The following is a 17,679-nucleotide window of genomic DNA, read 5'->3' on the forward strand; positions in this document are numbered from 1 at the left end:
AACATAAAGATTTAAAAAAAAAAATTAAAAATGAAAAACAAAAGAAAAACCACATAGCTCACTAAATGACACCAGGTAAAACAGCAACACAGTCAATCCACTTAAAAAGTGTTGACAGTATATTACTCTGCAACCCAAAGGCATATAAAACTCAACATGGAAATATTCTCAACATCCAAATATACTAAAATTGACAACAATAGAGCCCTGTGTTTAACTAACTTTGCGTAAAGAAGTAGTTATTTTGATTTACAGAACTCCCTATAAACAAGTATTTCTGCTCTTAAGCCCAAAGACACTCATCAGAATGTACACTCCAGCCTTTCTGGTCTCTCTCACTGCAGGAGAAACTCAGAAACTCAATCAGACCAGACAGAAACAACATTTCCAACCCACTAAACTTCTCTTATACTGACAATTTAAACTGCAACATATGAGAAAAATCATTCTGTGCTGAATAACTTTATAGCTGACAAATTAACCAGTCAGTACACTTTGGGCTTGAAAAACCTTTGAGATTTTTTAGGTAAAACAGTAAAAAGTATTGTCAGCTGTGTGTATGCATACAAATGTACATACACAAGTATTTACAGCTAATCTATATAGATAAAATATATGCAGCAATCTAATAATGCAAACTAAACAGACAATTGCAGAAAAATCCCTTCCTTCTCACCCTCTCTTTCCTTCTTCCAAGTCTCATTAAGGCTCAAGTGCCTACAAGAAAATTTATCCAATTATAATGGCATTTTTGTCATATGCCCAACTAAGTACAGGAAGAAATCCTCAATGCACAACCATGTCTTTAGAACACCCAATCAAAACTTAAAAGATGGTCTGTGTATTGCATTAACCAGGCATTTTCCAGGAAAAGCAGTACAGTTACTTCTCTGTTTTGAATGGAAATGGAAAAACAAATCCCTAACAGATGTGAGGATGAGCTTCTAAGTGCCTGGGCTCCACCTCTCCCATCCAAATACCATCACGGGCCTTGTGGCTTCCCACAAAGCTCTGGACTCAACTTTGCTCTTAAATGGAAAAAGCCTCCAAGATTTCATATTTTAAAACTCTTTAATAATGCATTTCCATGCTGACTTTTCTGGCCAATTTACTCAGAGCAAGACAGGGCAGCCTCTCCCAGGCGGCCTTGCAGGGGTCTGATGGCAAGGCCTGCTGGGTTGGGTTTGGTTTGGGGTTTTTAGCCACTCATTCAGCTTTGTACAGAACTTAGCAGGGAGCCATTACAAGGGATAATACATCACAGACCCAAACAAACAAATGTATTCAGTGACTCTGAGGGGGATGCTTGTCCTCTGCATGGGTCCTCTGGCACATCTGTACACTTACATACGGAGGGAAATTCAGTATTTTATTATTACACTACACATTTGTTTCTTCTTGACCAACATTAACGAAATTCCCCAGACCAAAACTGGTGCAGACTTGCTGGTGAGACACATTGCTCCACATTAACCTTTCTCTTCTTTCCCCAAGCCTCAAATACAAGGTTCTTTTCTCTGAACAGAAACAAGCCAAGAGGAAGAGATGACCTACAGGCAAGCTGACCTGAGACCCCACAAGTTTATTTTCTGTCTCGTGGCCAGGTGAACACAAGGGCTCCTTTGTTGTCTCTTTAGCTAGGAGACATCTAGAGTTTTCACCACAGTAGGCAAGGGTGAGGTGTCACATGTATCAATCACTGAACTGGCAGTAAATCTTGTTTTTAAGGTCAGCACACACACACACTCAAGTACAACAGTCCTTACAATATGCACACATTGGATAGATTTTATGGAGAACAGCTCAGTGAGACACAGGGCAGTTTGAGTGGGGAAGTCAAAGCTCCTCTGGAGAGTCTTCTCCAAAGGTCAGTGCATCCTTCAAAGCGCCTCCAGGAATGGAGAAGGTAAGTGAAACACTGGTCAAGGCAACTCCTCACTGTAACTCCCATCAAACCACCTCACAGGGCTGAAGGACAAACACAGCATCACTGGGATCCCTCATGTGGTGGCTTGGGCTAGGCCTTCCTTGGTGACCAGTGTGTAACCAAGGAAGGGTCCAGATTTACCCAGTATTCCCTACGATTTTTACGTAAACCAGATTATAAGAAGAGAGGAGGAGAGGCCTTCGCTCTCTTTCCTTCCGGTGGCTTGGAGGTGCAGGTTCCCTGCTGTTGAGTCTGCCATGTTGGGGAGCGAGGCCTGGTTGGGCCTTGCCGACCTTGGGAGACAGAGGTTGCCGGCGATCATTCCGGAGCAACTCTCAGTTGTCCCAGGGGAGTTAGTGAGCTATTTTTCTTTGCTAACTTTTTAGTTGTTAGATATTGGGTCTTGGGATATCTATATATTTTATTTTAGTTTTGTTCCCTTTCCCTTCCCCCTTCCCTTTCCCTTGTGAAATTGTATATAAGTGTAAATATATTTATATATCTCACTTTGGTTGTCTCTCTCTCGTTTCGGGTTTTTTCTTAGTTTTTTTTCTCCCTCTTCTCCCTGAGGTGGGGGGGGGGGACTTCTGGTGGTAAGGTTTGGAGACTTGGCAGGGAGCCAGCTTCAAACTATATCACCTCACCAAGACCTCACCCACAAGAATCCCAGAATGACTGAGGTTGGAAAAGCCCTCCAAGGTCACCAAGTCCCCCCTGTGCCCGATGCCCACCTTGTCCCTCAGCCCAGAGCACTCAGTGCCACATCCAGTCCTTCCTTGGACACCTCCAGGGCTGGGCACTCCAAACCTCCCTGGGCAGCCCCTTCCAATGCCTGACCACCCTTTCCATGGAGAAATTCCTCTTGATGTCCAAAGCCTGTTGCCCCACGTGCTCCAGCACATCTGTTTACAGCCTGACATGCAACAGGTAAGGAGATGTATTGTCTCTGTTTAATGATAAAAGAACAATTAATTCCCAAGAACTAAGATACCACGAGGGCAAAATGGCATAAATGCTTCTATTATATAAGTAAACAAGGGGAATAAAGGTAAAAATGTGAAATTTACATTTTATACACAGTTTTCCCAGCATTTTCTGCTTCTTTTGAGACATCTCTATCCTGGGAATGGAGGAGCTCGAGAGAAGAATTCACCAATTTCAGCAAGGAACTGAGCTTCAGGAGATATGGCCACAGGTACCCTTAATCTATCCTGTCTGTGATTATCTCACTCAAAGTCACATGCAAGAAAATAATCCCCTGCAGCACAGAGCACTGATGTGAAAGGGAAGAAAAGCTCAGAGTCACAGCTGAATGGTTAGAGCTGAACCTATTTCAGCATTTTTTTTCCCCTTCTACTTCTTGAGACCAGGGCAGCTTAATCTGCATTGATGTCTATGAAGTTGCACTCAAAAAGTTATTCAGCCCAAGAGAGTTTCCTCTCTTATGGCTAGAAATAAAATGCTCAAATATTTTTATGCAAAGATTTTTTTTTTCTTTTGTTTTTTAAAAAGAAACTATGAGCCATTGCCTGAAAACTTGAATACTGCTTTTCAGCCAAATTTCAAATGAGTAGCACAGTTATTAACCCAAAAGTGAGATTATAAGGAAAAAAAAAAACCAAACAAACACACCAGAAGGCAAAATAATACCCATTGGAGACAGTGCTAAAGCCATTACAGATGTTCAGTTGATTAGTGTGGCTGATTTGCTTGCACATGTCAGTACAGTAACATAATCAAACCATTTTATGGTTACTATTAAGACCACAGAATACGGTAATTTATTTATTATTTTTATTTTGACAGAACACTTCACCACCTCCTTACTTTCTCTCTGTTTTGCCCCCCCCCCCATTCCTGCTCCCTTTCATTAATCCAAAATTAATGTGGATATTAATTTAGATACACACTTGCTTAGTTAACTTACTGCTGGAAGAGGACAGTTCCCAGATCCCTATGATGGGAAGGGGAAGAAGGAGAAAGCGAGATGAACAACGAAACGACAACAGTTAATCTCATTTTTCGCATAATTTAGGTATTATAATTATTATTTGGGCATATTTGTTCCTCATGTCTCCATAATTTGGAAAAAGCAGAATACTAGAGGTTAAATTTCCTGTGAGTTCTCCTTCATTGACACTAAAAGAGGGTCTGATACAGCTGATCCACCACAAGCAGTAAAGAAAGAACCAGACCTGTTTGCCAATCAACTTTGGAACACCTCTTTTTTCCCTCATCTGTAAGGAGGCCTCACTTTTAGGGAGAAAAAAACCAACCCAGTGTTTAAATTACTTAACAAGATCTCTTTAAATATCAGCACAAGGTTAGATGTGATAAAGACTATATTGGCTTTGCTGGATAAGTTTGACAGCTTCGGTCTAAAAGAAAAAAAACCCAAACAAAACTGGAAGGAGCAGAGAGTTCCACTGAGACAAAATTCAGTGGGGATGAACCTAGGAATATCTAAAGTACTAAAAAAACCACCACCAACAACAAAATCAATTTCTTGATTAGGAACTAAATTTAAATTAGGAAATCTCTGTCTGGCAAAGGTTTGAAAAACATGGAAGGAAAAGGAGATGGGGAGAGAGGTTAATTGGTTTGTACAGTATTAAGAGTACCAAGATACAAAATGTCCTTGGCAGGAAAACAAATCTGCAGAAGGGTGACACAGAGCCCATGGAAGGGGATGGAGAGACAAACAAATTTAATTTTTGAGGTTCAGGAGTTTTATTTCGTTCCAATAATAATAATATTGTTCTGAGGTTACTCACGGCACCAAAGTATGTTTGAAATACAGCTCCAGAAAACCTACACTTGGAGCATTCCTGACCAAAAAACTCCACCTCCCAAATATCCCTTTACCTTTTCTTCAGAGAGTAACAATTCTTTTCCACCATGTCTAACAGCAAAGTAGCAACGAGCCCCAGGCCCGAGAAGATGCTGTTTTTCTTTTGGACCTCCAAGGTTCACTTCATGTCTTAATGCACTTGGTGTTGCTCTCGCCATTAATCGTGTCCTGCTGACCAAGACAAAGTGCTTTTCCAGAAATGACCTCAAACGAAATTCATAATTCTTTAAAAACCAATAAACCCACTGAGCCAGAAAGCTCAGCCCTTCTGCAGTGGGCTACAAGCACACAAGCTGCTTTAGTCCCTTCAGCCACACACTTCCACCTTCGATTTAAAGCACAGAGTGGAAACTGTTCATACAGTTTAACAACTCACCTGTGTTCTGAGCCAGGAAAGGAAGGAAGGGGCCAGAAAACACCAGAAGTCCTTCATGAAGGACTTCACACTAGGGACATGCTACATAAATTTAATCCATCACTAAATTTGGTATTTTCCTGTGCTAAAACCAAAGCAGCAAGGGCTGCTGGACAGTCCTAATACTTCTCCCTAAACCTCTCAGACCTAGGGCAGCATCCCATAGCATTTTCCAGATGTTCCTTCAGAAATCAAGATTTTCTGCATTACATTTTTCTGGAGTTGCCCTTATCAAAAGAAAATGTGCTCTCTGAGGAATGGATATATGTGTGCATCAACACATGGATTAGATGAGTTCTCACTCTTCCTTGCAGGGAGAAGCTCTAAGTTGAACATGAAATTTGAATAGTCACATCTGTCACATATGACATGAAAGGTGCTGCAGTTGCTAAAATATTTGGGACACCTCTGCATCCTTCACTGCACAGGAAAGGGAAGGTGGAAATCAGGACTATGCTGAAACAGAGCCCTAAAGAACATGTTATGCCTGGCTTGAAGTGGTACCAATAAAGCAAGAACAAAGCTTGAACTCATCTACAAAAAAAATCCCTGGACAAGAGTACTTGAAGCTGTGACTACAACTAAGTCATAAAAAGTAATTTTAATTCTACAAAGGCTTTTGAAGAGTTTTTTTGATTAACCAGACCATTAAATTCACCTGACCATAGTGAGTCTAGGAAGCAGGGTTTTTTCAAAGCCTAATATTAAAAGGGACTTTCAAAACTTCTTTCACTTTCCTATAATATTAATTGGATATACATATATTTGACATCATGAAGAATAAAAATATTATAATATAGCTTTGTCAATTAATGATAAAGCCTTGCTGGGATTTTGTTTCTAGAAGTACCAGCATCTTTCAGGTAGAAAAGCCTAAGGTATGTAAAATACATCCCAGTGAAACAGAGGGCTGTATTTTTTAGAAGTCCCTGACAAAATGCAGAGAAAACACGTGGAATTTATCAGAATAATACATCACTCAGGAGGATTTGCAAAGGAACCAGATAAATAACAAATAGCAAGTGTGCCCAGAATTATAGTTGCCTGCATCTATAAAGCAGAGAGAGGAGAACAGGGAAAGGCTGAAGGAGGGCAGGTTTAGATTGGATATTAAGAGGAAATTCTTCTCTGTGAGGGTGGTGAGACCCTGGCACAGGTTTTCCAGAAAGGCTGTGGACTTCAAATCCCTGAAGGCTTCTCAAGGCCAGGCTGGACGGTGCTTGGAGCAACCTGGTGCAGTAGAAGGTGTCCCTGACCATGGCAGAGGTTGGAATGAGATGAGCTCTGATGTCCCTTCCAACCCAAACCAGTCTATGATTCTCCATTTCCACACGTTCATTATGAGTTAAGTTTAACTAATGTAGAGTGTCAGTGAGTTTTTCCATCACTGCAACATCAACATTCCTTTTGTGTAAATAAAAAACCCAGAGCAGCTCCCTGCTGCCATCCATGTTTGTATCTCAACTTCTCTTCACATGAGCCATGTCACTACTTCAAATCCCTCTGCAATATTATTGCCCAGGAAGCACAGGAATAAATCAATCTGAGAACGGTGTGCCCATTACCAACTTTAATTAGGCTTATTGGACAAGCTGCTGAGTCTTTTGGGAAAGAAAAATGTGGATCCTTACAAATGTAGAATTAGAAGAAATTTCCATTAGAATTGCAGGCAGTTCACTGTCTGCAGTGCTTGTTCCCCAGACTGAGGCACTCGAAATTTTTCTGAAAATACAGAGGAAATGCTGATTTTTCTCTCCCTGTTGCAGGGAGGTGAGGGCTGGGAGAAGATCAGTTTTGTTACAATACTGTAAAGGGGCATAAGGATAGAGAAGACTATATTTCCTCTGCTTACTTTCCTAAGTTACCTGCAGAGAATAAAAATAACATTTTTCCCTTCTGGGTGATGTTGTATGCACCAACTAAAAATTCCAAGCCTGGTTCTCTTAAAGATGTCACTCCAGACATCTGGAGTGCTGGAATATTATCTGCTGGAAAGACAGCATCCTTGGGGAAGTTTGTCTGTGTCATTAGGGATTTATATGTTTGAGACTGACTTGTAATTCTTTTCAAGCTGGAAACACCTACCACGACGGCATCCAGAGTTCTCAAAAAGGCAGCAGATACCTGGTGAGGAATTAAAGGGATTTAACAACCCAGATCAGAACTCATGCCTACTCTGCATTAAGTAATCAAGACTCCATCTAAGAACAAAAACAGACTGCAGAAAACTTCAGGTTTAATCCCAAACCTTATCACTGCTTTCTATCAGTTTCATACATTTTACTTTTGTGTTTTAATTTTATATTCGCAACTATGCAAAGGTAGCTTTTTGTTCTTTCAGGATAAAACACAGGCATGAGCAGGTAACTGGGCAGGTTATCTAAATCTGCAACATCAGGATGTTCAGATGCTGGGGGAAGAGAAGATTGTATGTTAAAACAGCTCAACACCAAGAAGAACGAGGTGGTGGAGCTTTGCAACTTCCTTAAGCTGCTTAGCTTTAGATAAGGAGCTTATGCAACTTTCTTAACTCTGGAGAACATTCAGCAAGTGATATCAAAACTGTTCAAGTTACACTTGGGACAGATACTTCATGAGTACTGTCATTCTGCCCTCTTACCACTGAAAGAGTGAAAAAAAACCAAACAATTCCCCCCCAAAAAACCACCAGCCCACTTAAGTCAGGTACAATTTAATAGAGTGGTGAGTCCCACAGTTGTTTTCCTTGATGTTTGCCATACATGATATGGGACACAGCATAGCAAGCCCAGCTTCCGAGCAAGAGATTATTTCACATTTCTAAGTGGAGCCTGACAAGGAATAAGCTACTTTGTGGTCATCTACAAGTACTTGTGGAAACAACTATAAATACTATGGTTGTTCTAGTCACCAAACAGACTTATGGTAAGTTGTTTGGATTTTTCATCTGAAAATAAACCAATCAACCCACCATGGATCTAGTCAAGAGTCCTCATGGGACAGGACGGGGAGAAGTTCAAACCCTTGAAGTCTTAAAACAGACTTGAAGAAGTTCCATCAAAGCTGGGAACTGAATGAACAATAAACAGGAAAGACTCTACAGTCCTTAGAAGTTGCTGAAGAAAAACATGGAAAAAGCTGAGAAGAGTCCCCGATCCTTTTCTGGACCTCGGTGACTTATGGAGAGGCAGAAAATGCCACCATCACTTCCAGGGAACACACCAGTGGTGTCACACACCAGGCCAGGGCACCACTCGTCTCTCCAACCACGGGCTCCTGAGGGCTGTGGTTTTGAAGAGGAAGGTGTGTTTCTTCATGAAGGTTCAACTTATTTCAGTTGTTTTGTAGGAGGGATCTGCGTCCACAGAAAAACTTGTTTCCAAATGCACCCAATGAAATACTGGAACTTTCTAGTACCTGGATTTTAGTGTGTGAGCCACAGTTACGTGGCAGGGAAGAGCTTGCTATAAAAAGTGCCAAGCAAAACCCACTATTCTCCTGTTATTCTTGGAGAAGAGAGGCCAAAACTCTACTTATTCTTCATTTAACAGTCAGAGAAGAACAGCACTTTTAGATATAACACCTTTTCTGTTTACATTTTAAGCTTATCAAGGAAAAAAGGTGCTTGAGGAGACTAAACTGCAGCTTTTAAAGCATTACAAACACAGCTCTTTTCCAGAGCCACAGCAATTTGTATTTTCTTTAGCAATACGACAGCAAAAATAGTCAATGTGAGATTCAAAATCCAATAGTTACAAAAATTATAGCGAGAAATTGAAAAACTGCAAGATCTATAAACAGATTAAGGTAAACATCTAAAAGGAAAACTACGATATACATGCAACCACTTCAGCAACTGTATTTGATTCTAGGAACTGTCTGCCAGTTCTCTCTAAGGCTTCATGGCTTTTTCCACTATAATTTCAACAGGATTTTCAGAACAAGAAAGATGTGAGACAAGCAACGAGAGGAACAGCGCTGTGTGAAGAGGCAGACCCTCAAAAATAGGGGAGAAGAGCAAAATAACTCTGGTTTACATTAATTTAGCTACTTCTGGGACAACAGCTGACTCTTGCTTAGTCAAGAGGAGAAAACAGACAAACAAGTAAATGCCCAAGAATGGGAGAAGGGTCACACATGAGCAGCTGCTGCCCTTTATCTTGTCAAGAAGAAAAAAAATCATTTAAGTGCACTTCCAGTGCAGCTGGGCAGGGATGGCAACAGAGCTCATGGGGCCCTGTACAGAGCCATGGGCTAAGCACAGGGCCAGGTAAACTGGCACCCAGCCCAACGTTAAGGGAAGAAAAAAAAAGAGTTTTCAGCATGAATTTAACCAGCCACCTCCTACCAGTTTTAGCAGGGAGTTGTTTGATCAAGTAAACACACACAACGAGGAGATCTTTAGTCCAAAACAACAAGACAGATTTTCTCTGGTGTAAAAAGTTTAGTGTGCAAACAGATGCTTTTCATACGCCACCTACACACATACCCCATAACCCAGTGAGTGCACAGAACAGCTCTGCAGCATCAATAAATCTCTATCCAGAGGAGAAGCACATTGCTAAAAACATACATTTAAATGTTCAAACTGATGTGAGGGACTGCACAGCTGAAAGACCACAAACCACAGGAACTCGGGGTTATTCTGATGTTAATAACAGAAGGGAAATGCAGGTATGTGATAGGGTGTGTGCTGATAGCTCTTCATCAACGGGGTTTTTTGAGAGCATTTGTTTTTAAGAAGTGCAACAAACATTTCACTGTTGTTATTTCATTTTCCAGCAGCCTGTTCCCAGGGCACAAGACACTTCAGAGGTAAAGAGGTACTGGTGGTCAAGCAGTGACCTAGCAGCAAGGCTATCAGCCTATCCTCTGCTTTATAAATTACCCTAATAACACATACATGCATAGACAGCCCTTTCTTTTTATTGTCATTTACAACCTACAACAACACACTTGGCTGAGATGTTAAATAACCCAGGATGCTGCAGAGAGCTTTCCTCCCACTCAGCTCTGCCCACACAACAACCTGCACTACACTTGCAGCAGCAAGCACTTAAAAGTTTTCATTTAAATGAAAAAAGAAGTTGCAGAAAATGCTGATATTTTAGTCATGAGCTTTTGATGTAAAAACTGCACATGTATGTTCTGCCAACACACAGTCCCACCACCCAGGACCACCAGGGGCTACTATGAGATGCTCCAGCATCTCGTATGAGCAAAGGAAGACCCTGTTTTCAGGATTTTAGAAACAAACTGGTCTCCACCAGCAGGACAGATGGATAGGCAGCACAGACACATCCAGGTGACCGCAATCAGCCTTAAGAAGCCAGGACGAAACCAAAACATTTCACTACATGCAGGAAAATAAATGATGGTTTCTGCATCAACCATACCAGCTGAATTTTCCAGTTTCTCCATATAAAGTATCTCCACAGTAACACATCATTAAAACACTATTTTTCATCTCACAGGTCTTACTGGCAATGCCAAGAGACCCCAACTTCAACACATGGAGCGTCTGCAAGGCAGAGATGCACGATTGCTGCAAATGAACTATGAAAATCAGCATGCTTGCAAAGCTAAACAGAATTCATCATTTACTGACCTGCTCTGGATTGGATTAGACAGGATTGCTCCTTATGTAGTCAAGCACTGCAGCACGTTGGAAATTACTGTCCTGACCTCAGCACAAGCACAACAGAAGCTGGCCATGCTTTACATTAAGTCAGACTGTGGAAAACCAGTTGATTTTCCCTACCAGTTTACTCCCAAGAGAGGTTTACAGTTCCAAACAGCTGTAATTTATTATATTTTAAATTCCATAAGAGACCTAAACATGCTGAGCAATACTACTCCTCAGAGCTGTCAAGGCCTATTGAACTGAAATACACTTCCCACATCAGGACCACGGCACTGGGATCTCAGCAGTGCTAGAAGGACAGGATGATTTTTTTTTAAAATGAGTCAGTACACAAAACACAGGAATAAGGAGAAGTGCAGGTTTAGAATAGTTAATTCCAGGATAGCCCATTACACTTGGATTAAAGTGGTGATGGAAAAGTAAACTGAATTTAACCATGCACTTTCAATGAAGCTCAAACTACAGTAGAAGTCAAGACTTCTCAATTCTCCATTATAATTGAATGTACAAGTGTGTCTATCTCCAACTATACCTATCAAAACCAAAGGAACAGCACAGAGGAATAGATCTGTAGTAATAGGTGGGAAACCTACCCATACCTGGTGCCTCTGGAACCAGCTGGACTCCACAGCTTCCCTGGCACTGCACTACACAAGTGACTTACTGTGGTTAAAAAAAACCTACTTTATTCAGTTTTCTTCATTTAAATCCAGTGTGGAGGGACTAATTTATTACAGCTGAGCCAGTTTAACCACTCTGGACTGCAATCAGAAAGCAGAGACACCTGCCCTCCCCAGACACACCTGGTGGAGAGGCAGCACAGGAACCTTGCTCCATCCTCAGTTGTTGGAATTGGAACATATTAGGGAGCACACAGGGCCCCAGGGTGGCAGGGAGGTTGGTGGCACTGTCCTGTAAATCAGATTTCCTTAAGCTCCTTGCTGCTCACACCTGTTCACTCCCTGCCATCACAGCCTGTGCTTCCCCCTCAAACTGCAGGTCAGAAATGTAGTATTTGTATTTTCCAGCATCCAATACTTGACTTACAAGAACTTCCCACACAAGTCTGGTCATCCCTGCTGTTCTCTCCCTATTATCTGACCACTTATTCCAAAGCCTTTTACAGCCCATGTTGCTCTGTCTCATTTTCTGGGGTCCCACCATCCTGGTAGCTCTGGAGTTGTAAACACTTCATGATCACAGTCAAACACAGATAAAGTTTCTCCTGTGTGCAGTCAGGATTAACAAAACACTAAAACACACATCCATGTTTCAAATATTGTCTGTTCCCACTAAATAAGTTTTTCCAGGAGAGCACAAACAATCTGCAAGTGTGATTGTTCAGGGCTGAGCACAACTTCAGGAGCTCCCACTGCTGTTTCCCCCAGCTGGAAATGTAGCAACTTTGCCAGTTTATTATTTTTTATGTTGATCAACAGACATATTTTTCAAGAGAAAGATACTTGGAAGTTATATAGTTTTGGGAAAAAAAAAATCCCACATCAGTTAAGCCAAATGAAAGCATCACTGATTTTAAGGAATATCATTACACTTGATTACATCTAAAAAGTGAAACTTCAGCAGTATAAAACTGCTCTTTCAAAATAAAGGCAATGCTATAGACACCATGAGCTGTATCTCAATTGATGTTTTCTCAGACCAAATGTCAACATGCAGACTTTAGATTTACAAACAAAAAACCCTGCATTATTTCATCAGCTGCCCACCTCCTTCACTCTTCATTCAACCACAGACGAGACTGAGAATCCGTAAGAGTTTTGAGCTCCCGACACTCCCCTTCCCTCTGTATTAGCTCTTTTCTTTGTATTAGAAAGCACACTAAAAATAATCTATGTATAGTAAATTTTAGCTGATTGTAGTCACAGCTTTTTCCACCCTTCCCACCTCTGTTACCCAAACAGTGCTCTCCTGGATACGCTTTTGCTTGAAAGGCCATCAACTTTGATCTGGTTTTCATCTGTCTCAATGGACAAGAGAACAGCTGTGGCCTTTGGAGCACAGAATCAGTGGTTGTGAACAGCAAAGCACTTCTCAGTTTATGCAAACCTGCAGCCTTTACCTAATCCTTTCCTAGTTAAGGCACATTACCAGGTGCCACTGATGATTTTTAATTTTTTTCCTCTAATTCATTCTCCTACACCATATGCTATAAAATGCAGATATTCAAATCTACTCTGAGAAGTTCAGGCTATGACTCTAAACAGCTTCACTGAACCCAAGGTGGGGATGTCAGCACAAGAAAGGGCTACAGCTCTACCAGCTTCATTTTTCTGCATTTTAGTTGGTTTTTAATGGGATACTCACTGACTGAGCTTTCCCTGGTTTGGCTGAGAGAAGCTGCCTCTGAGGAAGACTTCAGCTCTAGAGCTGCAAAACACCAAACAAACACAAAGAGCTGGGACACAAAGAACTGCTGTCACCACAGGTATGTTTTGTTAAGGACAGCAGTGACAAAGCAATCACTTCAGAGCACAAGCACCAAGGCAAATCCATTTCCAGAGGCTCCTTCTGTGAGAGATTCAGGTCTGAAGGACCAAACCTGCAAGTTCCTCAACTTCTTCAGGCAAAAGTTGATTTCAAAATATCTTGCCTTTTAATCCATCTTGACATCACCCATGACCTTAAGAAATGCTTCCATTACAGAAGTCCCTTGAATAAATCATTTCTCACCACTTGAACCCTCAGTAGTGTTCAACTCCAATGAGTGCATACATCCTATGGGATTATAATCCAGTGTTCACTGGTGTCCAGATATGAACTAGAAGGTTATGTATTTGCTATGAGAACAAGACAGACCTCGCTGCCAAGTTGAGCACCAAGAAGGGTGAAAACTAACACACACAAAAAGTAACTTCACAGATGAACAAACTTTGCCTTTTCCTTGCTCTTCTAGTAAATCAAGACCCATTTTGTAATTATTTCTCAGGTCATCCAAAGTCTTCTTTATACTCAGGAGGGATACCCACCTCCAGCCAGAGTCATTCCTCATCACTAATAACTTCCCTCTCCCTGCAGGCTTGCTCAGACAACAGTCCCACACCATCAGAAATGCATGAAAAATCTTGTTTGCAAACTGCACTTAAGCTGTGTCTTTTGGTATCAAAGTAAACCCTGATAATCTCTTACACACATACAAACCCATCAGCTTATGTCACTTGTAAGAATCAGCCTCTTCCAGGAAGAACAGCAAAAAGACTGACTCTATTTGCAGAAATCTCCCGCTGCAGTATCACAATACCATTAAGATGTTCTTGTGGTATTGCAATGGGAAAATTCCCACAAGAAACAAGAAACACCACAAGAACATAAACACAAACAACATCAAAGATAGCGAGTCTTGCTCAGAAAAAAACAAACAACCAAACCCACCGCCCCTGCAGAGCTGTTGGAAGCGTTTGTGGGTGGAAACTCCAAGAGAAGCATTATGGAAAAGTGACATGAAAATATGGCATTGCTCGGTGATGTGATCTCTAGGAATTTAAAGGACGAGTTGCTTTGGTAGGTCTGTAACTCGCACATCCACAAGCCCAGGGATTTGCCAGCTGGACACACGCATCGGCTTCTGGACAAGACCCTAACTCAGGTCACAGCAGCATCAGAGCTGAAAGAGTGCCAGAGCTTGCCACCATTCCAGAGCGGATCTGAACCCCACAGGCTCTCAAAAAAAATCTCCTGGTTTAACATGAAAGGTACCATGTTTCAGATTAATCAGGCAACTCCTACCTGATGCTCTATTCATTGAGCAACCAACCAACTTTGGAAAAACCTCACTGCAAATGCCAGTGCCAACTCACAGATCCCCTGCTCCCTCGACACGGACCCAAGCGGTGCCTCCCACTGCTTTACATTCCCAGAAAACACCAACGCTTCCAGCTCCGAGCCTGCAGTTCATTCCCTGCAGTGCCAAGCAATGCTGAGAGCAACAGAGAGAAGCAAAACCACTATCAAGGCTGTAGGAGCCCTGATGAACAAGGGAAGTGCCAACGTGGCAGGACAGAGACCTCAACTGGGCATCGACGTGGAACTTCAGCCCCAACACCAAACCAGCAGCATTTTAGCAAGAATTATTCACCTTCCCCCAACTACTCCCCTCAAATGCTTTCACAAATTTATTTGCCAGATTAGTATGGCAAGTCTTTTGCATAATAAATAACTTTCTGGAACGATTCCACGTGGAGTACACTTTTAATGCTTAAAACTTAGTTCAGCATTTCCATTACTGATTTTAATAATTTGTTCATAACCTTCCAATACATTAAAAAAAATAGATCACTGAAGAAACCTGGCATGTAGCTTAAATCATAGTTTAAGTTTCTCTTGCAGAATACCACAGTCAATACTTTGCAGAGTTTGCCTGCCCTTCATAAGGACTTGAATGTTATTTTTACATTCTCGCACTCATAATAATGACAATATTCCCCTCATACAAAACAAGCACTTTCAGGACAGCTAGAAATCAGCACAGAAGTCATTTTGGGGATGTGTCAATGCCACCAGGAAGGTAATCATGACTAACCAGCTTGCACCCAGGGCTATTGCTGGATCATTTCACATCAGAAATGAACTGATCTCTCTCCGACGCATCCAACAAAATGGTGCTTGGATTTAGGTTAATCACAGCCAGGCACCAAGCTTAATTGGCAACAAGGTCACACAGCGATGCTGGGGACATGAGCAGCTCGTACGCAGTAAGGTGTGAGTCATAAAAATCAAAAAAAGTTCCAAAAGAGAAGGCAAATCTCTAGTTAGAGAAGGAACAGAGCCGGCAAACCCTGCAGAGAGGATATTGCAGAGAGCAGAGGGAAGCGGAGCCGGCGGCTGTGCCGAGCCACCGAGATACCACAGAAACTTCGCGTCCAGCTCCATCTTCTCCCCCGTGTCCGAGGGGAAAGTTCTGCTTTCGTCAGAATTTGGTCAAAACTCAACGGCCCCGAGTGACGTGCAGAAAGGGCAAAGTCATCGTTCACGACGAAAAAGAAAAAGCTTTTCAAAAGGCCTTCTACGGAGTGGTGTGGGAGTTGTTTTAAACCAACACGCCAGATCCCCACCGGTATCGGAGCCGGGGGGTGGGAAGCTCATGCACGCGCCTTCTCGCATTCGAGACAATTAGTCCTTAATTAAAAGCAACGCCAGAGCAGCGCAGCTTTAGAACTTGAGCAACTCTAGACTCGCTTAACACAATTTTCGAGGAAAAAAACCCCGAAGATCCAAAGGCTACGCCAACCAAGAGACTACCCAGACCGCCGGCCGCCGCACCCCGGGCGCTCTCCCACCCCCGGGGACCCGCGGGCGGCTCTCGGAGCGTTCCCACCGGGAAGGGGCGGCCTCGGGGGAGCCGTGGGGACGGGACGGCAGCTCCCGCAGCTCACACGATCAGCGGGGATGGATCAGGCGCTGCAGGAGCACGGACCGAGCAGGACCTGGCACAGCATCCCCCCGAGCCCGGCGCGGACCCTCCCTGGGGGCACCGCTGCGATCCCAGACACGGAGCCGTCCCCGTGTCCCCGGAGCTCCCCCCGGCAGCTCTCGGAGCATCCCCCGGCCCCGCTCCTCCGCTCCGTCCCTCCCGAGGGATGCGGGGGCTCGGCGCTCGCCCCCACTCCGCACCCCAACTTAGTTCCCCGGAGTTGCCCACCTGCCGCCGAGCCGCCCCCGGCCGTGCCCGCAGCCCTTCCCGGCGGAGCCGCTCCGGGTAATCCTGCGGCTCCCGGCGCCTCTTCTGGAGCGGCGCTCGCCGCGCTCCGGGCGGCGGGGCGGGACCCACCCGATCTCCCGCCCACCCGCTCCGCACCCACCGCCCCCGGGCCGCCAAAGCCCAGCCCAGCAAAGCCCAGCCCAGCCCAGCAAAGCCCAGCCAAGCCCAGCCCAGTTCGGCTCGGTTCTCCCTGGGATGCGCTGGCGGGTGGTGGTGGGTGGTGGTGGGTTCCCCCAGAGCCCCCTCTGGAATCCACCTGGGGAGGGTAAATGTGCTCCTGCAGCGAGCTTAGGAATGACGGGGAAAGTTGACGCGTTACAGGCTTAAATAAAAACTCCCATCTAATTTCTGGGCTGGAAGCCCAGGGAAAGAATCAGGTTCACGTAGGTCGCTGTGCAGGAGCCGGGTGGAGGTTTTATTGAGTCTGGCTCCAGCTCATCGCGGTATTAGAGCTGTGCTGCTGTAATTAAGGCTGAGCAGAATTTCTTTCAGTCCCCTTTCCCCCTCTTTTTTTTTTTTTTTTAGCGGGTTATATAACAAATAGTACTAAGTTTCCTGAAACCTCTATTATCTTTCAGCATCCCAAAGCACAGGGAAGAGTACATTATAATAAAGTGTGCATTAGCCTGCTGTGCTTCAGTGGAAGCCAAGTTACACCAAGGATGGCTTTGGCTTCCTACCCACAGTGGAGTGTCAATGCAAGGCAATCAATCACAGCACCACAGAATGTTTAGCTTTGGGAGGGACCTTAAAGCTCATCTCATTCCACCTCCCTGCCATGGGCAGGGACACCTTCCACCAGCCCAGGTTGCTCCAAGCCCCGTCCAACCTGGCCTTGGGCACTTCCAGGGATGGGGCAGCCACAGCTTCTCTGGGCAACCTGTGCCAGGGCCTCCCCACCCTCACAGGGAAGGATTCTTTTCTAATATCCCATCTAACCCTACTCTCTGGCAGTGTGAAACCATTCCCCCTTGTCCTGTCACTTCAGGCCCTTGTAAATAGTTTCTCTCCATCATTCCTGTTGCCCCCTCCAGGCACTGGAAGGCCACAATTAGGTGACCCTGAAGCTTCTCTTCTCCAGGCTGAACAATCCCAAGTCTCCCAGCCTTTCCTCCCAGCAGAGCTGCTCCAGCCCTCTGATCATCCT

General features: G+C 43.7%; 1 protein-coding gene across 1 annotated transcript in view; it reads right to left on the reverse strand.

Annotated features, from left to right (window-relative positions):
• Positions 1-16,573, reverse strand: part of CNTN3 (contactin 3) — a 106,058-nt gene extending 89,485 nt beyond the window's left edge. The window contains exon 1 of the mRNA XM_017829897.1: positions 16,473-16,573. The gene's annotated coding sequence lies outside the window, so the exon portion shown is untranslated. The remainder of the gene's footprint in view (positions 1-16,472) is intronic.
• Positions 16,574-17,679: the final 1,106 nt, after the last annotated feature.

Source organism: Lepidothrix coronata, unplaced genomic scaffold (genome assembly GCF_001604755.1).
Source record: "Lepidothrix coronata isolate B3197 unplaced genomic scaffold, Lepidothrix_coronata-1.0 Scaffold170, whole genome shotgun sequence".
Taxonomy (NCBI): domain Eukaryota; kingdom Metazoa; phylum Chordata; class Aves; order Passeriformes; family Pipridae; genus Lepidothrix; species Lepidothrix coronata.